The sequence below is a fragment of the Triticum aestivum genome, chromosome 2A, assembly GCF_018294505.1.
Source record: "Triticum aestivum cultivar Chinese Spring chromosome 2A, IWGSC CS RefSeq v2.1, whole genome shotgun sequence".
Lineage (NCBI taxonomy): Eukaryota > Viridiplantae > Streptophyta > Magnoliopsida > Poales > Poaceae > Triticum > Triticum aestivum.
Window position 1 is genome coordinate 123,204,449 of NC_057797.1, and position 22,809 is coordinate 123,227,257.

Genomic DNA, 22,809 nt, shown 5'->3' on the forward strand with positions numbered 1-22,809 from the left:
TTGCATCCTTCAAATTTGCAATTAGTTGGTATCAGTAAATACAGTGATGCAAGAGCAAAGTAGTATGAACCATAGCTACGGAACCTGACCTGAGAACAATTCTTCTTCTGCTTTAAGCGTTGACTTCAGATTCGGAGTGGTGGTCCTCGTGATTTGGGCACTGCAGTTGCCTTACTAATTGCTCGTGTTTGGGTGCTCTGTGGTGGAGACGGTGCTGTGTCAACGGGAGCTGGGTGTCTATCTGCTGGGGTTGGGGTTAGAAGGGATGTAGCCGGTTCTCTGTCCAACTGGTAGGGGTACAATCTGCATGAGTGTGGGTTATGTGTGGTGGGGCTGGTTCTTGGGCAAGTACAACCGTGGTTCTATCTGCATCAACAGGTAGCACGATATTTTCTGAAGACAGTGTTTTTACTCCCACAGATACTGCCATCACTCCCTCCAATTGAAATGGCTGATAAACAAGAAAAGTAATTGAATGTACAGACATTGTAAGATAGATAGGTGCAATGGATAGTAGGGAAGAAAACAGGGCATGAAATAATTCACATTTATGTTGTCTAAGCAAACAGAATAGCAGGACATAATTTCACATATATGATGGCTAATTAAACAGGATGCCATGACACAATTTCACATGTATGATGGCTAACTAAACAGGATAGAATGGCATACTTCAAAATATGATGACTATGTAAACAGGATGACATGATATAACTATACGATGTGTCTATTAAAGTGGTTGGCATGCCATAAATCACAAACATGCCGTCGATGGAAACATGATGGCTTGATATAATTCGCGGATAGAATGACATAATTTAAATATGATGACTATGTAAACATGATGAGATGATATAACTATATTATGTCTTTAGAAAATGGGTTGGCATGCCATAATTCAGATACATGCTGTCTATGTAAACATCATGGCATGACATAATTCAAATATATGATTTATATACTAAGGAAGTGAGCAGAGGGCAATCGCATATATGATGTGTCAACTAAGGAGATGGCATTCAATATTGTGTATATGATGTAAAAACTAAGCATTGCAATACAACATATGCATTATATGAGTAATATAACCCTGCCAAGTTTGAGCATACACCTCAGGGGGATAATAGGACTGGTCATCTGCCTCTGAATCCTCCTCTGAAGAGCTATCTGTAACCAGCAAGATATCTGCTTTAGCAGGTAGCATTGTCTGCTCTGAAGACCTTGTTTTCACTCCAGATTTCTCCATCGCCAATTCAAATGGCTGATGCACAGGAAGAGCAGTTGAATATACAAACATTATCGACAAAAGCAATGAGAAATACAAAAAAAGGACGGCATGATATAATTCACATATATGACGCTTGCCTAAACAGCATGGCATTGCATAATTCACATACATAATGCCTTGCAACAAGATAATATTGCATAATTCACATATATAATGTCTTGCAACAAGATGGCATTGCATAATTCACATATATGGTAATTAGACACTAAACAGGTGGCATTCACACAAAGCATGTCTAAACTAAGCAAATGACATAGCAATGCAAGATACCATACGCACGATATGAGCAACGTAACCCTGCCAAGTTAGGGCATGCACCTCAGGGGGGGGGGATATGACAGGTCATCTATCTTTGAATCCTCCTCTGAGGAGCTATCGGTAACCAGCAAGACATGCGCTTCGTCAGATAGCATTGTCTGCTCTGAAGACCTTGTTTCCACTCCAGATTTTTCCATGATCGTGCCAAATGGCTGATGCACAGGAAGAGTAATTGAATGTACTAAATTTTTTGACAAATTTAACACGTAATAAAAAGATGATGGCATGATATAATTCACATATAAGATGACTGGCTAACCAGGGTGGCATTGCAAAATTCACATATATGATGCCTCGCTAGACAAGATGGCATTGCATGATTCACATATACGATAAAGAAACTAAACAGATGGCATTGACGCAAAGCATGTCTAAACTAAGTAGATGACATCTTTAATGTATACAGTAAGCAATGCAAGGCACCATATGCATGATATTACCAACATCAACATGCCAAGTTAGAGCGAAGACCTCATGGGGTAAATAGGAGTGGTCTTCTCCTTCTGAATCCCCCTCATAACAGTTATCTTCCTCTTGATTAGGATCCGAAATGGGTGGAGGGGGGCTGCCTTTGCGCCCACCATGGAACGACGTCTGCATGAAATTTTATTGCCATGCAAGGCTCGTCTCTTTTGCTCTACATGATCAGTTCCATTGTGTACAATAACTGGCATGCATAGGAATAAAACATAGTGATATTATGTAAGGAGTGCATGCACAAATCCAGAGTGATGGTAGCAAACTGTGGATAGACCCAAAACCAATGGTAGCAAGCACATAATAGCTTTAGTTAAAAAATACAGATAATGGCTCCTTTAATGTTTGTTTGCACCCAACATGAAACTCATAGTAGACACCGGAGATTAACCAGATAGTAGACAGATAGTACTGATTGCTGCCCCAATATGTACCCCACAACTATTTAAAAACTCAAGTTTCAGCATTAGTTTGGACCTGAGTCAGAGTCTAATAGGTGAACACGATGATAATGCAGCATGTCATCATATTAAGCGACGCATAACGTAAGCAGACACGGAAGAGTGCGACCTCTCTTGCGGACCCGTGTAGTCCTCAAGGTCATCTGCTTAGTTGATGATGGTAATGCAGTTGCCGTGGCTGCCGGCGGCGGAGAAGAAGATCTGAGGCGGCGAAAGACAGTCTAGAGAGCGGATCCCTGCTGTGCTGAACCCTTCTGTCGTTGCTGAGCTGGGGTGGAACACAGCGCCGCAGGAGCAGGACAAACCACACATGGTTTTCTTTGACACATATCTGTAACAGAAGTAATTGAGTAAGGGCTTGTTTGAATTTGAGGATTCTAACAATGCAGGGATAGGAAATAGACAAGAATAGGATAGGAGTGCACGTGCAAAACAGAGAATTTCAAAACACGGGTGAGGGAGTCCTGGATTAGGGGGTCTCCGGACAGCCGGACTATATTCTTTGGCCGGATTGTTAGACTATGAAGATACAAGATTGAAGACTTCGTCTCGTGTCCGGATGGGACTCTACGTGGCGTGGAAGGCAAGCTAGGCAATACTGATATGCATATCTCCTCCTTTGTAACCGACCTTGTGTAACCCTAGCCCTCTCCGGTGTCTATATAAACCGGAGGGTTTTAGTCTGTAGGACAACATACAATCATACCATAGGCTAGCTTCTAGGGCTTAGCCTCTCTGATCTCGTGGTAGATCTACTCTTGTACTACCCATATCATCAATATTAATCGAGCAGGATGTAGGGTTTTACCTCCATCAAGAGGGCCCGAACCTGGGTTAAACTTCGTGTCCCCTGCCTCCTGTTACCATCCGCCTAGACGCACAGTTCGGGACCCCCTACCCGAGATCCGCCGGTTTTGACACCGACATTGGTGCTTTCATTGAGAGTTCCACTGTGACGCCACCATAAGGCTTGATGGCTCCTTCTATCATCGTTAGCGATGCAGTCCAGGGTGAGACTTTTCTCCCCGGACAGATTTTTGTATTCGGTGGCTTTGCACTGCGGGCCAATTCGCTTGGCCATCTGGAGCAGATTTAAAGCTACGCCCCTGGCCATCAGGTCAGGTTTGGAAGCTTAAACTACACGACCGATATCCGCGGAGACTTGATCTTCAATGGATTCGAGCCTCTGCCTTGTGCGTCACGCGGTCATGGTGAGTATGATTTAGCTCTACCATCCGACAGTGTTCAGGAGATCGCACCGGCAGCCGCTCCGACCCTCAATTTGGAGCCAGTTGCACCATCCATAGACGGGTGGATGGACCCCGCCACAGAGGCCTTACCCTCATCGGTGATCGAGCCGAACATCGACCTTACTCTGCACGAGAGCCGTGTTGACAAACTGCTGGATCTCTTTCCGGCCATGGACTCCGAACCACCTGCGCCCGTTCCTAGCGAATCTGATTGGGCTTCGTTCAAGGAGTTTACCTCCACGGATATTTTTCAGCACTTGCCCTTTGGCGACATACTGAACTCGTTAAGGTCTCTCTCGTCAGGAGGATCCTGGCCGAACTATGTCCGGCAGGATTGGGATGCGGACGATGAAGAAATTCGCGGCCCGCCCACCACCCACTTAGTAGCCACTGTTGATGACTTAACCGACATGCTCGACTTTGACTCCGAAGACATCGATGGTATGGACGACGATGCGGGAGACGAAGATGAACCAGTGCCCACAGGGCACTGGACAACCACCTCATCATACGATATATACATGGTGGACACACCCAAAGAAGGCAATGGCGACGAGACAGCAGAGGATGAACCCTCCAAGAAATAACCCAAGCGCCGACGTCAGCGGCGCCGCTCTAAGTCCCGCCAAAGCAAAAATGGTGATACTCGCACAGGAGATAATAACACTCCGGATAGTGCCGAAGATAACAACAATCCCCTCCAGCAAGATTTAGAGCAGGAGGGTGGAGTAGCCAGCCCTCCTGAGAGAGCGGCAGATGGAGAAGCGGAGGATGATAATTACATGCCCCCCTCCGAAGACGAGGCAAGCCTCGGCGATGACGAATTCGCCGTGCCAGAGGATCCCGTCGAACAAGAGCGCTTCAAGCGCCTGCTTATAGCCACGACAAATAGCCTTAAGAAAAAGCAGCAACAGCTTCAAGCTGATCAAGATCTGCTAGCTGACAGATGGACTGAAGTCCTCGCGGCCGAGGAATATAAACCCGAGCGCCCCTTCAAGAGTTACCCAAAATGCAGGTTGCTACCCCGACTGGAGGAAGAAGCATATGACGCAGCTGATCGGCCACCTCGTGGCCGCGATAGAGAGGCATTCCAGCTAAAAACTCAGCCTGCACCCCGATGCCATTCAAATAAAAAGCCATGGGGAAATATGCCAGACCTGCGAGACGTATTGGAGGACAAAGCAAAACATGCAAGATCGATCTACCGATCACGAGGGCGCGCCACTATGTGAGACGGTAAATGTCACGCCGGATACAGTAAAAGTCAATCCGGCCGGGCCGAACACAGCGGGCAAGACCCATTCGAGCTGCGTCGCGATATAGACCAATACAGAGGCGCCGCACACCCCCTATGCTTCACAGACAAAGTAATGGATCATCAAATCCCGGAGGGTTTCAAACCCGTAAATATTGAATCATACGATGGCACAACAGATCCCGCGGTATGAATCGAGGATTTCCTCCTCCACATCCACATGGCCCGCGGCGATGACTTACATGCCATCAAATACCTCCCACTAAAGCTCAAAGGACCAGCGCGACATTGGCTTAACAGCTTGCCAGCAGAGTCCATTAGCTGTTGGGAAGATCTGGAAGCCACATTTCTCGACAACTTTCAGGGCACTTATGTGTGACCATCAGACGCCGATGACTTGAGCCACATAATTCAGCAGCCAGAAGAATTGGCTAGGCAATTCTGGACATGGTTCCTAACAAAGAAAAATCAAATCGTCGACTGTCCGGATGCAGAGGCCCTAGCAGCCTTCAAGCATAAAATCCGCAACGAGTGGCTTGCCCGGCACCTTGGACAGGAAAAGCCGAAATCTATGGCAGACCTCACGACACTCATGACCCGCTTTTGTGCGGGAGAAGACAGCTAGCTGGCTCGCAGTAACAACATATCAAAAAACCATGGTACTTCGGGTACCAAGGACGGCAATAGCAGGTCACGTCGCAACAAACATAAGTGCCGCATTAACACCGATAATACTGAGGATACGACAGTCAATGCTGGATTCAAAGGCTCTAAACCCGGTCAGCGAAAAAAGCCATTTAAAAGAAGCACTCCGGGCCCATCCAGTTTGGACCGCATACTCAATCGCTCGTGTCAAATACACGGTACCCCTGACAAGCCAGCCAACCACACCAACAGGGAATGCTGGGTGTTCAAGCAGGCCGGCAAGTTAATTGCTGAAGATAAAGATAAGGGGTCACACAGCAACGACGAAGAGGAGCCCCGGCAGCCGAACACCGGAGGACAGAAGAGGTTCCCCCCACAAGTGCGGATGGTGAACGTGATATACGCAACCCACATCCCCAAGAGGGAGCGGAAGCGTGCGCTCAGGGACGTATATGCGTTGGAGCCAGTCGCTCCAAAGTTCAACCCATGGTCCTCCTGCCCGATCACCTTCGATCGCAGGGACCACCCCACTAGTATCCGTCACGGCGGATTCGTCGCACTAGTCTTAGACCCAATCATTGACAGATTTCACCTCACTCGAGTCCTTATGGATGGCGGCAGCAGCCTGAACCTGCTATACCAGGACATAGTGCGCAAAATGGGTATAGACCCCTCAAGGATCAAACCCACAAAAACGACCTTTAAAGGCGTCATTCCAGGTGTAGAGGTCCATTGCACAGGCTCAATTACACTGGAAGTGGTATTCGGATCCCCGGATAACTTCCGAAGCGAAGAATTAATCTTCGATATAGTCCCGTTCCGCAGTGGCTATCATGCACTGCTCGGGCGAACCGCATTTGCGAGATTCAATGCGGTATCACATTATGCATACCTCAAGCTCAAGATGCCAGGACCCCGGGGGGTCATCACAGTTAACGGAAACACAGAGCGCTCTCTCCGCATGGAGGAGCACACTGCGGCCCTCGCAGTAGAAGCACAAAACAGCCTCTCAAGGCAATCCACCAGTTCGGCATTTCAAGACCCGGACACCTTCAAACGCGCTCGGAGTAATCGGCAACTAGACTGCCTGGCACGGTCTGAGCTCGCGTAGCAATGTGCCCCCACCCCGGCCCAAGCCAAATGGCAAAATTCGTGCCACGCGTACATAATTACGCATTAAAAATACCATGGGCACATGTGGGGAGGGGGGCACAACTACGACACGCTCCAAGACGCGGCCTAAACCGCACTAGGGGCTTCCCGCTTTGTTATTTTTCTCTTTTAGGACTTTAATCTCTGAAAACCTTGTCCGGCAGCATGATTGCCGAACACATGATGCAGCAACCAAGAGAGGCAGAAAGCTACGTCACACCACGGAACTCCCAGGTGGATTATGATAACGAGTGAAATATTTGCTTTAATACTATTCCTCAGCTTGCCCTTGGAAGGGACATAGTCCTACTTTTTGCTTATTGCACTATCTGTATCATTCTGCTTTAACGCACCTCTTTGAATAAACAACACATAATATTACGACTATTATTGCATTCTTGTTATATATATATATATATATGACAAATTTTATCTACAAGCGGTGGTAGTTACCATCTAAGTGTTTGCCTGCCACGTGTCTCATTCTTTCTCCATACTAGACGGGTTAGTGGATGTGGGAAACCCAATAGCAGGGTAACTAACTTGCGTCTGATTACCATTCGGTAAAAGAATTAGTAAGAAATTGCGTGCGTTAGTTTCAACAACCTTCTTTTTTATTGCGAGGTCTTCCGAACTAACCAACTGTGTTGAATGGATAAGTGGCGTCATGCACCCACGTAAAAAGCAAAAGAGACGTGTCAGTATGGCGTGTTGCCGCAAATACCTTGTGCAATAAATAACGTAAAGTATATTGTATATAATTTGGAAATAGCCGTATACGGTACTTGTCTTTTTTTGTGGGGATGATGCTTGGTATTACTAGAAAATAGTATTGTATATTATTGATTGAGCATATAGTATATATGAACTTTTGTTTCTAGGCATACGGAGTATGTAGAATAATCTGAGATGGAGTATGGTATGGAGTTTATACACTATGTAGAATAAAAAAGTAGTATAGAGTATGTCAGTATGTAGTATGGCTTCCGGAGTATATATACTTTGAATTGTCATATTTAGTAGGGAGTATATATATATACTTTTAATTGAAACTTAGTATGAAGTAGTGGATAGTATATGTTCAGCGTCGACGAGGATACATATTACATGATGATATCTTCAAAGCCATAGTGTACATGTCTATACTCTAAGGAGTATGTATGTGTTCCATATGAGGAAGTATGGAGTATGTAGTATATTTCAAAACAAAAATATTAAGTATGGAGTATATTGCATTCAGAAAAAAAGGTCAAGTATAAAGTATGGAGTATATGGTATTAAAAAACTAAATTTGAAGTGTATCTATAATAGCACAAAAGAGTATGTATCCGCCCGGCCAGAATGAAGTGGAGTACATGTTAATATCTGTCTATTTATATACTGCTAATAATGCATCTGGTATTGATTTCACGGTCCAGTAGGTGCATCATGCATGCATACGTGATGTCAGCCATGCATCACATGAAGGGGCAACGCTGACCACCGAAAACTACTCATCTCATCATACAAAAAACACTGTTCATCTCACTTGAATACAAGTCTTGCTATCGCTGCTCGGTCATATACGATCTTGATCGGCTCAACATGAAAAGGAGGATTTGCATGGAGAGGCTTCAGTGCGTGATGTTCGTCCAGGCTCTTCAATGGATCACGGAGACGACCGCGTGGCCGGTGCGACTTCGACGCCGCCATGCTAGAGCAGTCAGCTAGTCGCTTGTCGACCGTACTCCCGTGTTTGCCACTGCTACCAGCAGGCCGTGCAGGTTGTTTCTACCACCACAATAGAGCAGCCACCCATCGGCCATGTGCGCTCGTGTGTCCTCGCCGTCACCGTACAAAAATCTCCTGGGTTGGTCACTAAAGGGAATTGAGGTCATGTAGGATGTTGCAGCTTGCAGATGTTGTCGGTGGTAGCAGTAGTAGCAGGTGGTACACGACGGCGGCGGTAGCAATAGCCTACCGAGTTGTCTTCCCAACACAGAAGCTTGCAGGAAAAAGAAGTCAATTAGCATCAGGATGCATGCACAGATGTAAATGAAAGAATCATGCATGTGTGTAAATCAATTGCTGAGCCATACCTTTCTGCTAGCAGGTGCACTTTTTGATTTGGTAGTTGAGATAGACGAGCTTGTTTTGGTTCTCTATGCCAGATCCAATCCTTTTCTCGTGGGATGGTACCCGGCGTCCTGATCCAAATAAGTAGCGAGGAAAGAAACGCTCAGGAGAAGCAAGAAAATTGGGAGCTAGCTTAACTAACCCACGAAGCAGGCACGAGAAATCCACTCATTCCCTTTCCATGACCCGATAAGAATTGCACGGATCACAATGCAATCAGATGGCACGGAGGACAGAGGTAACTACCACCGATGGTAGTAACTATTTTCCCTATATATATGTGTGTGTTCATTAATGACGCCTTGCAACCGTACACTTTGGTACAACCAACATACCAGGGGCTTAAGTACCCCACAATATGGTGTGAGAAGTCCGAATACTTCCACAAGTGTGGCACCCCAAACTTATAGCATTATATGCATCAGCTCCGAATCATGTCTTTGGTCAAATGTTGGGTTTGCCCGGCTCCTATGTTTTGGTACCTTACGTTCCGCTCTATCGGCTAAGGCAGCGCTAGGAGAACTACTGCGATTGTGCCCCGATTCTGCTGGGCTAAGCACCTCAGTAGAGAAAGCTAAAACTGACTGTCATGATAAGGCGAGAGACTGGTCACTGTTCGGCGAGGTTTCGAGTCCCTAAAGACTTATGCCGCTTAGAGCGAGGAGCCGGTCCTGTCTGGCTTAAAGGCGTGTATCACGCCCCGAATTCGGCCTTCCGAATAGCAGGGGCTTCACCGAAATTTAAAATTATAGAATTCTATGGCTAAGTGAGAGTGATAAAGCATTATTAGTCCGGTTGCCTTGTTCGCTATGCTGAGCACCTCCCTCGAAGGACCCAACAATGGGAACAAGAGTGCTCAGGTTTATCCCGAACACCCCAGCACTCACGGCATGGGGGCAGAAGCCGAGGACTAGCCATCTCTCAGATTGGATAAACAGCCAAACAGAAGGTAATATTTTAAATTCAAACAAGCGTTGCATAGCGCATATGAAACAAGTTTTCATCATACAGGATCACACGAGCAAGTTTACTCAAATATTACATCCTTTGAACATTTGTCCCCTACAAGATGGGCACCCTTCAGGACACCCTCACAATAAATTTAGGGGGTGCAATGCTCCTTGCCCTGCGGCGGTCCCTCCTTGATTAGCTTCACGGCGTCTAGCTTGGCCCATTGCACCTTCACCCGGGCAAAAGCCCGACGTGCACCTTCGATGCAGACATACCGCTTGACGACCTCCAGCCGTGGGCAGGCGTCCACAAGCCACCTCACCAGGCCGAAGTAGCTGTTCGGAAGGGCGTCGCCAGGCCACATCCGGACTATAAAGCCCTTCATGGCCTGTTCGGCCGCTTTGTGTAGCTTGACCAGCTGCTTCAGCTGGTCGCTCATAGGCACCGGGTGTTCGGTCCCAATATACTAAGACCAGAACAACTTCGCCGTTGAGCTTCCCTCCTCGACCTGGTAAAACTGTGCGGCATCCGACACGCTGCGGGGCAAATCTGCGAATGCTCCTGGAGAGCTCCGGATTCGGGTAAGTAATAGGTAATTTACTTTCACATGCTTGCTTTGCATATAAAATGCCTTACCCGCCACTATTTTCTTCATCGTGTCAATCTCCTGGAGGGCCTTTTGGGCTTCGGCCTTGGCACTTTTTGCGCTCTCGAGGGCCGCGGAAAGCTCATACTCCCGCGTCTTCGAGTCAAGCTCCAACGCCTCGTGCTTCGCCACGAGAGCCTGGAGCTCTTGCTGCACCTCGCCCACCCAAGACCCTTGCCTTTCCCGCTCGGTGCGCTCCTTGGCCGCTTTCTCTTCGGCCTCGGACAGCACTTGCCTTAGGGTCGCCACTTCGGTCGTGGCCCCTGGCAAATTCATGATGATCCTGTCATTTTCGCAATCGCATTCTTTTTATACATATCCGTAAACTAGGCATTACTTACCTTTGTTCTCCTCGAGCTGCCTCTTGGCAAGGCCGAGCTCGTCCTTGGAAACTTTAAGGTCCTGCTTCAGTGCGGCGACCTCCGTAGTCAGTGCGGCAGATGCCAGCAGCGAAGCCTGCATATGCATATTGACATACTTATATTAGACTCCTGCGATATTGTTTGATCCTCTGTTCGGCTTTTCTTTGTGAACACCGAACAAAGCATCAGGGGCTACTGTCTATGCGGTAATATTTTTCCTATATTCTAAACACTTACCTCAAAGCCTGTTCGAAGGCTGGCACAGGCTTCAGTCAATCTGCTCTTGGCGGACTGAACCTTCTGGACCACCGCACTCATAATAGTACGGTGCTCCTCGTCGATGGAAGCGCTGCGAAGCGCTTCCAGCAGATTGTCCCGCGCCTCTGGATGGACAGAGGTCACGGCACAGGCGTCTCGGCCCTCTTAGAAGGAGGCCGCCTGCCCGAGTCCGGAACCGCTGGAGGTTCCGGCGCGGTGTTGGCTGCGGGCCGAACTCGAGGCCCTCAGGGGCCTTGTCCCCTCTGCTCCTGGAGTCCGGAAGGTCGCCTTGAGGCGCCTTCGGGACTGTCTCCCCTCGACCCGGTGCCTCTTGAGACAACACCTCGGCGTCGTCCGTAGGGCAAGGGGAGGTGGTGGTCGGAAGCGGATCGCTATCCATATCTGACGAGCCCAGGGAGCCGTCCGACGATACATCGATACGAGCTCGTGGCGGCCTGCATAATCATATTCGACATTAGGGAAAGCAGTGCGACAAAGGAATGCTATGAGTTACTCTAGTATCCGAATACTTACGACCTCCCCAGGGGCTTGGCCCTGGGCAACCACTCGTCTTCACCTTCGATGGCGGCGGTGGAGCTGTCCGGAAGGAGAGTCCTTCCCTTCTTGGACACTTCGGCCCCCTAGTTGGGGCGGCCTTCCTTTTCTTGTCTCCCCTGCCTGGAGGGGGAGCATCTTCTTCTTCCTCCTCGTCTTCGGGGGACGAGTGTGCCGTAGAGTCATCAGATGGTGAGTCCGATGACGCCTGGCGTCGGGAACTCTTTTGGGTTCCCTTGGCCTTCTTGGTATTCTTTGACACCATATAAGGAGCCGGAGTCAGCATCTTCGCGAGGAGAGCATCTGCTAGGCCTTCGGGCAAAGGAGCCGGATAGTCGATCTGTCCGGCCGTCTCTTGCCAGTCCTGTCAAAGGTACGGGAGCTTAGATCCCGCATAGAGTCAAACTATGGAAAACAAGTATCCCGTGAGAGGTAAAACAGCTTACCGCGCTGGCTTGGCACTTCGTGCAGAATCCGCGGTCCTCGGTAGTGGGAGGGGGAACCTCGGCGCTCTTGAACAACACCTTCCAGGCATCTTCATGAGTTGTATCGAAGAGCCTGTTCAGTGTTCGGTGCTGGGCCGGGTCGAACTCCCAGAAGTTGAAAGCCCGTTGTTGGCACGGGAGGATCCGGCAGATGAGCATGACCTGGACCACGTTGACAAGTTTGAGCTTCTTGTTCACCATGTTTTGAATACATGTTTGGAGTACGGTCAGCTCTCCCGAACTACCCCAGGACAGGCCCTTCTCTTGCCAGGAGGTGAGCCGTGTGGGGAAGCCAGATCGGAACTTGGGGGCCGCTGCCCATTTAGGGTCGCGTGGCTCGGTGATGTAGAACCACCCCGATTGCCACCCCTTTATGGTCTCCACAAAGGAGCCCTTGAGCCATGTGACGTTGGGCATCTTGCCCACCATGGCGCCTCTGCACTCTGCCTGGCGGTCGCTCACTACCTTTGGCTTGATGTTGAAGGTCTACAGCCATAAGCCGAAGTGGGGCTTGATGCGGAGGAAGGCCTCGCAAACGATGATAAACGCCGAGATGTTGAGGATGAAGTTCGGGGCCAGATCATGGAAATCCAGGCCGTAGTAGAACATGAGCCCCCAGACGAATGGGTGAAGAGGGAATCCCAGTTCGCGGAGGAAGTGGGTAAGGAACACTACCCTCTCATGGGGACTGGGGGTGGGGATGAGCTGCCCCTCATCTGGGAGCCGGTGCGCGATGTCGTCGGGCAGGTATCCGGCTCTCCTCAGCTTCTTGATGTGTCCCTCCATGACGGAGGAGACCATCCACCTGCCTCCCGCTCCAGACATGGTTGGAGAAGGTCGAGGTGGGAAATGCAGACTTGGGCGCTGGAGCTCGAGTGTGCGAAAGTGGATGAGCAAAGGAGGAAGAAGGCGTGGATGAAGAGGTGAATCCTTATCCCTTTATATGGGCGGACGAAACTATGCGTCCCCACTAGCCTATCCTCCAAGTGCCGTATCCGACGGCGCGGTTGGGTTACCCACGCCCGTATTTATGAGAATCCCGTAATAGGGGGAACACGATCTCTGCTTTGACAAGACGTGTCAAAAAACTGCCTCGCGTTATGTGCGGGGCTAGTTAAAGGAAACGGTTCGAATAATTACCGGGCCATGGCATAATGTCGTGTTGCCAAAACGTGTCAGCAGATTAGATTTGTGGAAATATTATTCTCTCTATGGTGGTATGTGGAAACTTATTTTGCAGGGTCGGACACTATCCGTGTATTCAAATTCTTCCGTGATGTATTCGTAGGAGGAGCCCGCCTTGCAATGCCGAAGACAATACTGCGTGCCGGACTCATCGTCATTGAGGCTTGGTTCAGGGGCTACTGAGGGAGTCCTGGATTAGGGGGTCTCCGGACAGCCGGACTATATTCTTTGGTCGGACTATTAGACTATGAAGATACAAGATTGAAGACTTCGTCTCGTGTCCGGATGGGACTCTACTTGGCGTGGAAGGAAAGCTAGGCAATACGGATATGTATATCTCCTCCTTTGTAACCGACCTTGTGTAACCCTAGCCCTCTCCGATGTCTATATAAACCGGAGGGTTTTAGTCCGTAGGACAACATACAATCATACCATAGGCTAGCTTCTAGGGTTTAGCCTCTCTAATCTCGTGGTAGATCTACTCTTGTACTACCCATATCATCAATATTAATCGAGCAGGACGTAGGGTTTTACCTCCATCAAGAGGGCCCGAACCTGGGTAAAACTTCGTGCCCCCTGCCTCCTGTTACCATCCGCCTAGAAGCACAGTTTGGGACCCCCTAGCCGAGATCCGCCGGGTTTGACACCGACAACAAGATTTCTGCCAATTTGGGTGTTTGATTCACAACAATTAGAAGATCACAGGATGCAAAACAGCATGGTGAGATTAAGTCAAACCACAATAAAATGTACGGTTATAATGCTATTATGCTACTATCTCTCAGTCTTGTGCTTGATGAATAGGAATATGAAAAGGAGGAGAAGTGGAAATTAGAATTCCTACGGTTTTTCTTTCAAGAAGACACTAAAGGAACAAATCCTACAATTTTCCTTTGCTCCATTCCTTTGCACCAAATTCATGAAAAGTAGTACCATAGGAAACTTTCCAATTCCGATGTTTTTCATTCACTTTTCCTTTCAAGCACTGGCGATTCTAGTAGGCAGGCTTGGGCAAGGAAAATCCTACACTAAAATAATGTTTTTGTGCTACTTCTATTACTTTGGACCCAGGCCACTGCCATACTAGCTCAACTCCCAGGCCCATCGACAAATGCGCAGCTCAAACACGCAGAGATAAATAATGATGGCGTTCAAGAGAGTCCATCACCGATAGCTAAGTTGCCTGGTACCTCACTGCTTGTCATATAGTAGGATAAAATAATCATATTTCCCGTTACTACGAGTGCTCAGTGGACAATATATATAACATGTAGAGTAAAAAAGAGATGCAACAAGTGTATAACCTCTTTGGCGAAGCCATGTCGATCTCAGCGTGATTGGGTTGGCCGGTGAGGATGCTCCAGCTAACTTGGCTGTCGGAGGAGGGGAAGAAGATCTTAGGCGTCTGGAGATGGAGCCCGAGGTACTGCTCCGCTGTGATGGAGGGTTTCGTCGTTGGAGCAGCTCCAGTGAGTTGTACGACGCCGAGGCTAAAGCAGGACAAGAGAGACAACGAACAATGTTAACCTGAGTGGAATTCTAATAGCATCTCCAATACATGACGTAAAATACATAAACACAAAGTGCTAGATGTAAAATACATCAGCCGCTCATCTCTGAACTTAACTGTCGAAACTGAATTTAACTATTGAAACTGAACTTAACTGTCAAAACTGAACTTAACTGTCGAAACTGAATTTTGCTGTCGATCTGAACGCACTAGCAAGGTGAGGCTACACGTCGGTCGACTGACTTTTTCATCTCTGGTCAGTCGATTTTGCAGCCGTTGGATATGAAATCAAGGGCCTGCGGTTCATCTTCAACCTCCACCCCCTGAGCCGGCCAAACAGCAGCCCCCCCGCCGCCCGCGGCCGGCGGTGCGCCGCCCCGTCCGCCCCGAAAACACTTCCCACTGCGGGTCCGCCGCCGCCCCGGCCATCCCTCTAGGCCCCCCTCCCGTGCCGAGCTTTTTCTCCGGCGATCCCCACGCCACCGCCCCGCCAACGCCCCGCCACCGCCGGCGACCACCGCTCCCATCCTGAACCCTAAGATAGATAGTGGGGTACCTCTCCGGTGAGCCCCCCTCCCCGCTGCGGCTGGTTCTTCCTTCACCCCGGCGGCATCAGAGTGAAGTGTAGCTAAATCGGAGCAGCATCACAAGCAAGAGCGAGAGCAGTAGTGCGAGCAAGAGCAATAGGAAGAGCAGACCAGGCAGGGGACCGAGAGCAAGAGCAGAGCAGCAGCGCGAGCAAGAGCTAAAGCAGCAGCAGGTCCTACTGATGTGGACGTCGCCGCCGAGGGAGCGACGCCGTGGAGGAAGTGGCCGGCGATGCCGCCGTGGATGGAGCCGCGCCGTGGCGGCTTGGGACCGAGCGTCGGCAGCATCGTGAGATCGAATCAAGAAGAAAATGCGGTGATTAGTGTACAACCTCTTTGGTGGCGCCGATTAGGCTGCAACTTCATCCGAGGAAACGGTGATGATGATGCTCTTCCGTTGGTGCAGGTGAAGACGGCGGTGTGGGAATGGAGGTGGCGCGAAAGACGAGGGGAACGTCGGGGCACCTCCTTGGAGGCGGAGGACGGTGTGGCTGAACCGGCGGGACGATGAGATCGACGACGGATCCTCATCCGGTATGGTGGATGAGGGACGTCGAGGTGTTGCTGTGGACGACATCGTCGGGGAAGAGGCTCCAGCTGGGTGGCGGACGGAGCAGGATGTGGGGTTTCGTCGCGGGTTTTCGCGGCCTCGGTGTACGAATGGGTGGGCGGATGGGATGGCAGTGGGGAACCATGGCTTAGAGACGCGCTTGTCCGAAATGTGTGGGTAAGTTACGAAAGTACCCCCACCGATTTGAGGCGGTTCTTTCGGTTCAGGGGTACCACGGGCATTTCACGTGTCGGGATTTCACAGGAGGTGGGAGTTTTCGCGCGCGTTGTAATTTCGGAATAGCAAGGCGCGGGTTGAGATGGAGGGAGTTGTCGGAGCACAACGAGACAAAGATATATCTTAAATATTTCGGGCTAACAAGGCGCGGGTTGAAGAGGCGGGAGTTTCCCAGCACGATAGATAGAGACGCTAGCTTGAATTTTTGGCATAAAAAGGCGCGGCTTGAAATTTCAGAAGAACAAGCTTAACGTGTACCAAAAAAAGACAATTTGCACCTCAACACGCACAACACACACACACAAACACCATTTAGACTAGAGTAAGGTACACGTGCATTGCACGCATGATATTTGGAACCAAATTATGAATAAATACCACATTATAGCATGCAAGATTTGAGTCATATATGCATGATGTAGATATTCGTTTAATTCTTATAGTTCATTTCATTCAAAATCATCTAGTTTTTATAAGAAAGCTAATCTATTTTAAGATTCATGGAATTGTGCGTCGTAAGACATAAAGTAAAAACAAATAATGGCAAATCATGTAGAAAAATATTTGGTTAATTCTGATACGGAAGATTCTAGAACAAATAAGAAGTGCTTGTGTTTTGATGTTTGTGCATTATGCTTAAGTTCAACCATGGAGTCTTCTAGATTGTACATGTGGCGAAATCTGGTGGAATCTAGATGATATCCAACGGCCAGTAGTGCTCAAATTTGCCATCTTTGGACCATCAGATTTGCCTCATCCAACGACCATATTTCAAAGTTAAACTTACCCGCACACAATATAAAAAATATAATATATATAGGGGTATAGATATTCATGTGATGCAAAAGCCTCCCATCATCTCCAATTAGAATAGTGTGTCCATGCACGGATGAGATGTGGCCAAATGATGTCTGCCATCGGTATCTCAAATTCAAATCAGTCTGACCTTGTTCAATGTGTATACATTACAACATGCTCGTTTCCAAACCACACCGCGCAGATCTCCGTTATATTCATGCATGCATGGGTTTCAAACATCAGGATCTCTTATTCAAATATTTGAATTCAACTTTACATTGATTGTGACCTCACCTATTCAGCTATTCTTTTACACCCACACAGTAGTCTTCTCTTTATAATTGTACCACTAACCTTCTCTCGTGCATGCATGCACACACACTACCAGTCGGCATTATCCATCGCACGCATGCAATCTTTTTCTTCAGGTCGGTCTCCCATGAAGGCACACACCAACACAGATCCCCCTCTCCATCATATCGGGCATTCTTTATCTCTCACGCGTGCATGCGCAACGATCGATGTTCCTCTATGTATGTGTGTATATAGCTAGGTCTTTCATAGTTTTCCAGACAAACCGATCAATCGATATATCCAGTGAGGTCTCACCCTCTTTCCCACGTCCACATCGATCAATCTATACCTCTCTATATAGGATTAACATATATAGCTAATACACCCACATTAATTATGTATCCAACGTCCCCCTCTCATCATCCATGCCTTCCGCTTCATCTCTCAGACGCGTGCACAATGGCGAAGACATGGGGCAGTAAGGGCCCTGCCCCCCTCCCCCCTAGCATCACTATATATCAAGGCTAATATGAATGTGATCATTAGACAATTGCTGCTAAAATGGTTTAAGTTCATGAATTGACCCTCCTCGTAAAGGATTAGCAATGCTTGGCCCCCTAGCTCATTTATTTTTCATGGCCCTGCCACTGCGCGCATCATCGCACGTGTTCGCCCTCTCTCTCTAAATATCGATCTCGCACTTGTGCATTCCTTCATAGTCTCCCTCCACTCGGCCCCTCGCACCATCTTCTAGCCCCCCACCGGATTTTGCCACATGTACAATCTAGCAGACTCCATGGTTGAACTTAAGCATAATACACAAACCTCAAAACAACAGTGGTTCTCTTTTGTTCTAGAATCTTCCATATCATAACCGCCCAAACTTTTTTCTAGTTGAATTGCCATTATTTGTTTTCACTTTATGCTTTACAACGCACAATTCTGTGAATCATAAAATAGATTAAGGTCTTCTTTGATTCAAAGGATTCTCAAAGGAATTTTGGAGGATTCTAATCATTAGGAATTTTTCGTATCTTGGTTGTTTGATTCGTAGGATTGTAAACCACAGGAATTTTTCCATATGATTCATTTGCTCTAGATTTCATAGGAAACATCCCATCCACTCAAACCTCTTTGAAAGAATTCTATGTTTTTTCTATGCACAATCAAACGCTTGTACAATCCTGTAGGATTCAAGACGACATTCCACTATAATCCCATGTTTTTCCTATTCCCGCGTTCTTAGCTTTTTTATAAAAACTAATTGATTTTGAATGAGATGAACTATAAGAATTAAACGAAGGGCTAACTCAGGCATATATGACTCAGAGCCTACATGCTATAGTGTGGTATTTATTCATAATTTGGTTGCAAAATCCGATGCGTGCAATGCACGTGTACCTTACTAGTACTTCGAGTATGTGCAAAACACGTAAATTAGAATACCAATGGCACGCTACATAGTGTCTCTCTTACAGTTCATGAAGCCACGTGGCACATGTGTAGGCGTTGTCGCGACCTCCTTGCGTGGATTGATCACAGTGACGTGCTGCTGATTCCAGAAGAATGTACTCGTCCTCCCTGAGCCATACTGGCGGTACATGCACGAAGTGAAGATGTCCACGCACGCCATGCACACACTCATTCCTCGTACGCACACGCGGGTACACGGGCGGATGCAATTTTGTACCAAGATCCACCCCATGTGATAATTTGACACGTGTAAAGTCGTTCACTTCATTGATGGTCAATTAATACAGCGCATGCAAATTGAGTGGACGTGAGGGCGGAAGAAAGACATTATTACTCCACTGCGCGCATGCGAGTAGTTAAATCGTGGGTTGCTAGTAGTACTTCCATTGGTCTCCTTCGTATTTTGTGCCAATTTTTGACAGTAACATAATACTTACGCATTTGAGAAGTGTAGTAGTACTTGAAATTTATGTTCCGCTAAACTCATCAGGAGCCGTTTCGGGCCTCGAAACCAAAGCCATCATTTAATCTTTACCTTGTTCCCATCACATTCGAAAGCCTGCTCACACCTACTAGTAGTATGTACCAAACCTGAACGTGTTCCCACTATGCAGGTATTAGTACTAGTGCTAGTACTTAGGTTATAAAAAGGGGAACTACCTAACCGAAAATCACTCTACCTTTCCTCCTCATAAGTGCTTCTTATTCGTCCGTCGTTGCCATGGCCGGTGAGCAGAGCTCTAGGTCGAGAACTACTCGTAACAAGGGAGAGACAACCAAGGCTGCGGAAAAAAGAGAGGGCTTGCCGCCACGCAGAGACCTCGAAAGATCTCTCACGGGCAGGCGATGGCTCCCAGGAGCGCCCTAGCCGCGGAGGCGAACACGCCGAGACGGCGGAGCTGGAGTCGTTATCCTTCGACGACATGCCCGATCAGCTCAATAAGCAGAAGGAGTTCATCCAAGGCTTGATGGAGTTGCTGAAGGAGAGCCTCGACGACATGCCCGCTGAGCTCAATCAGCAGGGGAAGTTGACCGCCGGCTTGGTGATGCTGCTGAAGAAGAGCATTGCCTCGGAGAAGAAGGCGACCGACGAAATCCTGCAACTTCGGGAGGACAATGCGAAGCTCTGCCACGAGATCGACCTGTTGAAGGAGAAGAACGCTGGCTGGAAGAAGCTGCATGAGAATAGTAGTTCCTTGATGAAGATGCTGCAGGCCCTCGCCATGGAACAGAAGGAAGAGTTGGCGAAGCTCCGCATCGAGGACCCGGCTACTGTCAAGGTACGTAATATGGCTGTGGAACAGATGATGAAGGCTCGCGTCGAGAAATGCCGCGTCATGGACACAATGATGAAGATGGCGGAGGAGACGTGCAAGGAGATGGAGGTCGTGGAGGCGATGAAGAAGCAGTTACGACTCCATGGCGAATTAGATCATTTGGGGTGATAATCTTCCTTCTTCTTTTGCTCCTGTGTTCCATCTTTTGCTTCGGGTGTTTCGCCGCACGTGTCACATTCTCTGCGAGGCATGAATAGAACAATGTTTTTTTAGGGAATGAATAGAACAATGCTAACAATGAGATGACTAGCAAATTAGATCATTTTTATCGCCATATGGCACTGGGCTGCCGTGTTTCGTGCTCCTCCGTCACATTACTACTCTAGTGGAAAACTTGAGTATACCGCACGGTTCTTTGCTCCTCCTCGATCAGGTCGTCCGCTCATTTATACGAGCAGTCAAATCACAAGGCCCGCCTTCCAGCAGTAATCACTACAAAAAAATACACTTCCGTGATGATACGTGTTTGTCACAGTAGGTCGTTTTTTTGTCATGCATGTACATCCATGACAAATTTATGACAGAATCAAGATAGTCATACCTGTGCTGTCGTAGAAGTGTTCCATGACATTACCAAAATTATCATCACGGAAGTGTCCACTTCCATGACAATAAATCACGCGTCACAGAAGTGCTTTTGTCAAGGGTGACCGACATGTGGCATCCACCATAACGGAACGCCGTTAAGCTATCGGGTCGGGTTTTGGATCCGATAACCCGTTAACAGCCCTGACCAATGGGGATTTTCCACGTGTAAAATCATCATTGGCTGGAGGAGACACGTGTCAACTCATCCAATGGGCGAGACGCGCCTATGATATGTTGACACGTGGACCGGCCCATCAAGTTTAAATGGGCCGGCCCAACTGAAGGCTCACAAGATTTTGCGGACCATAATGGGCCGGCCCAACTAAAGGCCCACGAGATTTTGCAGACCATAATGGGCTGGCCCAGCTAAAAGCCCACAAGATTTTGCGGGCCATAATGGGCCGGCCCAGGTAAAGGCCCACAAGATTTTTTTGTGTGCCATAATGGGTCGGCCCAGGTAAAGCCCAGAAGATTCTTGCGGGTCATAATGGGCCGTCACAACTAAAGGCCCACGAGATTTCACTGACAATAACGGGCCGGCCCAGCTATAGGCCCACAAGATTTTGTGGACCCTAGTAGGCCGGCCCATTAACTGCCTGCCATGTTTTGGGCCAAATGCCGACCCATATTTGATCCGGTCCATTAATGGCCTGCCACGCTTCGGGCCTAATAGTGGCCCATATGAGATCCGGCCCGTTAAAGGCCTACCACGTTCTGGGCCAATTACGACCCAGATTAGGTCCGGCCCTTTAAGAGGCTTTGGGCTCAATTATGGCCCGTATCAGATTCGGCCCGTCAACTGGACACTATGCTTTTGGGCCCACTTGCTAAAGGCCCACTTAGTAATTCGGCCTGATATTACTTTTGGCCTGTTAAGGGCCCATTTAACATTTCTGTCCTATATTAATTTCAGCCTGTTAAAAGCCCGTCATATAGTTGGGCCTAACTACGGCCCGGTTTGCATCCGGCCTACTCGCAGCCAATATTAGATTGGGCCAAACAAGGACCGATACAATTTTTCGGCCTGTTAAAAGCCCGTGATTTGATTCGCACAATCATGGGCTAGGGTTCATTTCGGGCTGCTGCCGTCCCGTGAGCTGATCGGCACGTTTCAGGCCCAACCTACATCGTGATTGCATGACGGCCCAATTATGTACCGTAATTTTACGGTTTGGCCGGTTTACTGCGAAGACAAGATATATATACAGTAAAATAACTGCACATCATGAATAAGAAAAAACCTATAATATACAATAAAGAAATTACGGCATATTACATCCACTGGGCATCAAAGTTCACCACTATGATAATAAAGCACAAGCAGACAGCAGATTACATACACTGGGCATCAAAGATCGCCACCAGTGCAAATAAACACGCCGACAAAATAATATACAAAACCGATAGCACTTAAATAGAGTTCAAGAAAGGTTAGCCCTGCTGGGGAGCTGCAGCGCAAGCAGCTAAGCAAGATGATGAGACTGCGCTTGTTCAACACTTATATCTTCCTCACTCTAAAAGATACACAAGCAGACAGATGACAGGTTTTGCACATAAAAGTATCAGTGCTAACAATTCATCTCATTTCTTACTGACGAATAAAGTGACACATTTTAAATTTGCATTAACACAATATGGTATGGTTCAGGTCAAGACATGGCAGGAAATGACATTTTGAAGGAGTTGGCAGCTTCACGACACCAGTGGATTATAGATCAAGAACTCATAAGTATCAATGGTTAGTGTGCTGTCAATTTATACCATTTCAGATTGGCAAATAAAGAGACGGTTTAAATAATAGTAGAATGATATGACATTGTTCATAGTTAAGACATTGCAGAATATGACATTGTGCTGTAGTGGGTAGGTTCACCACACCACTGGATTACAGATGAAGAACAAAAGCATACATAATAGGGGTACACCATAACCAGGATATATAAATCGGGAAAGTGGAACTGGCTGGAAATTATGGTGTTGTATTGCCGCTAGTAATTGAAAGCCTATCGATCACGTACAGGCCAGCTCAATC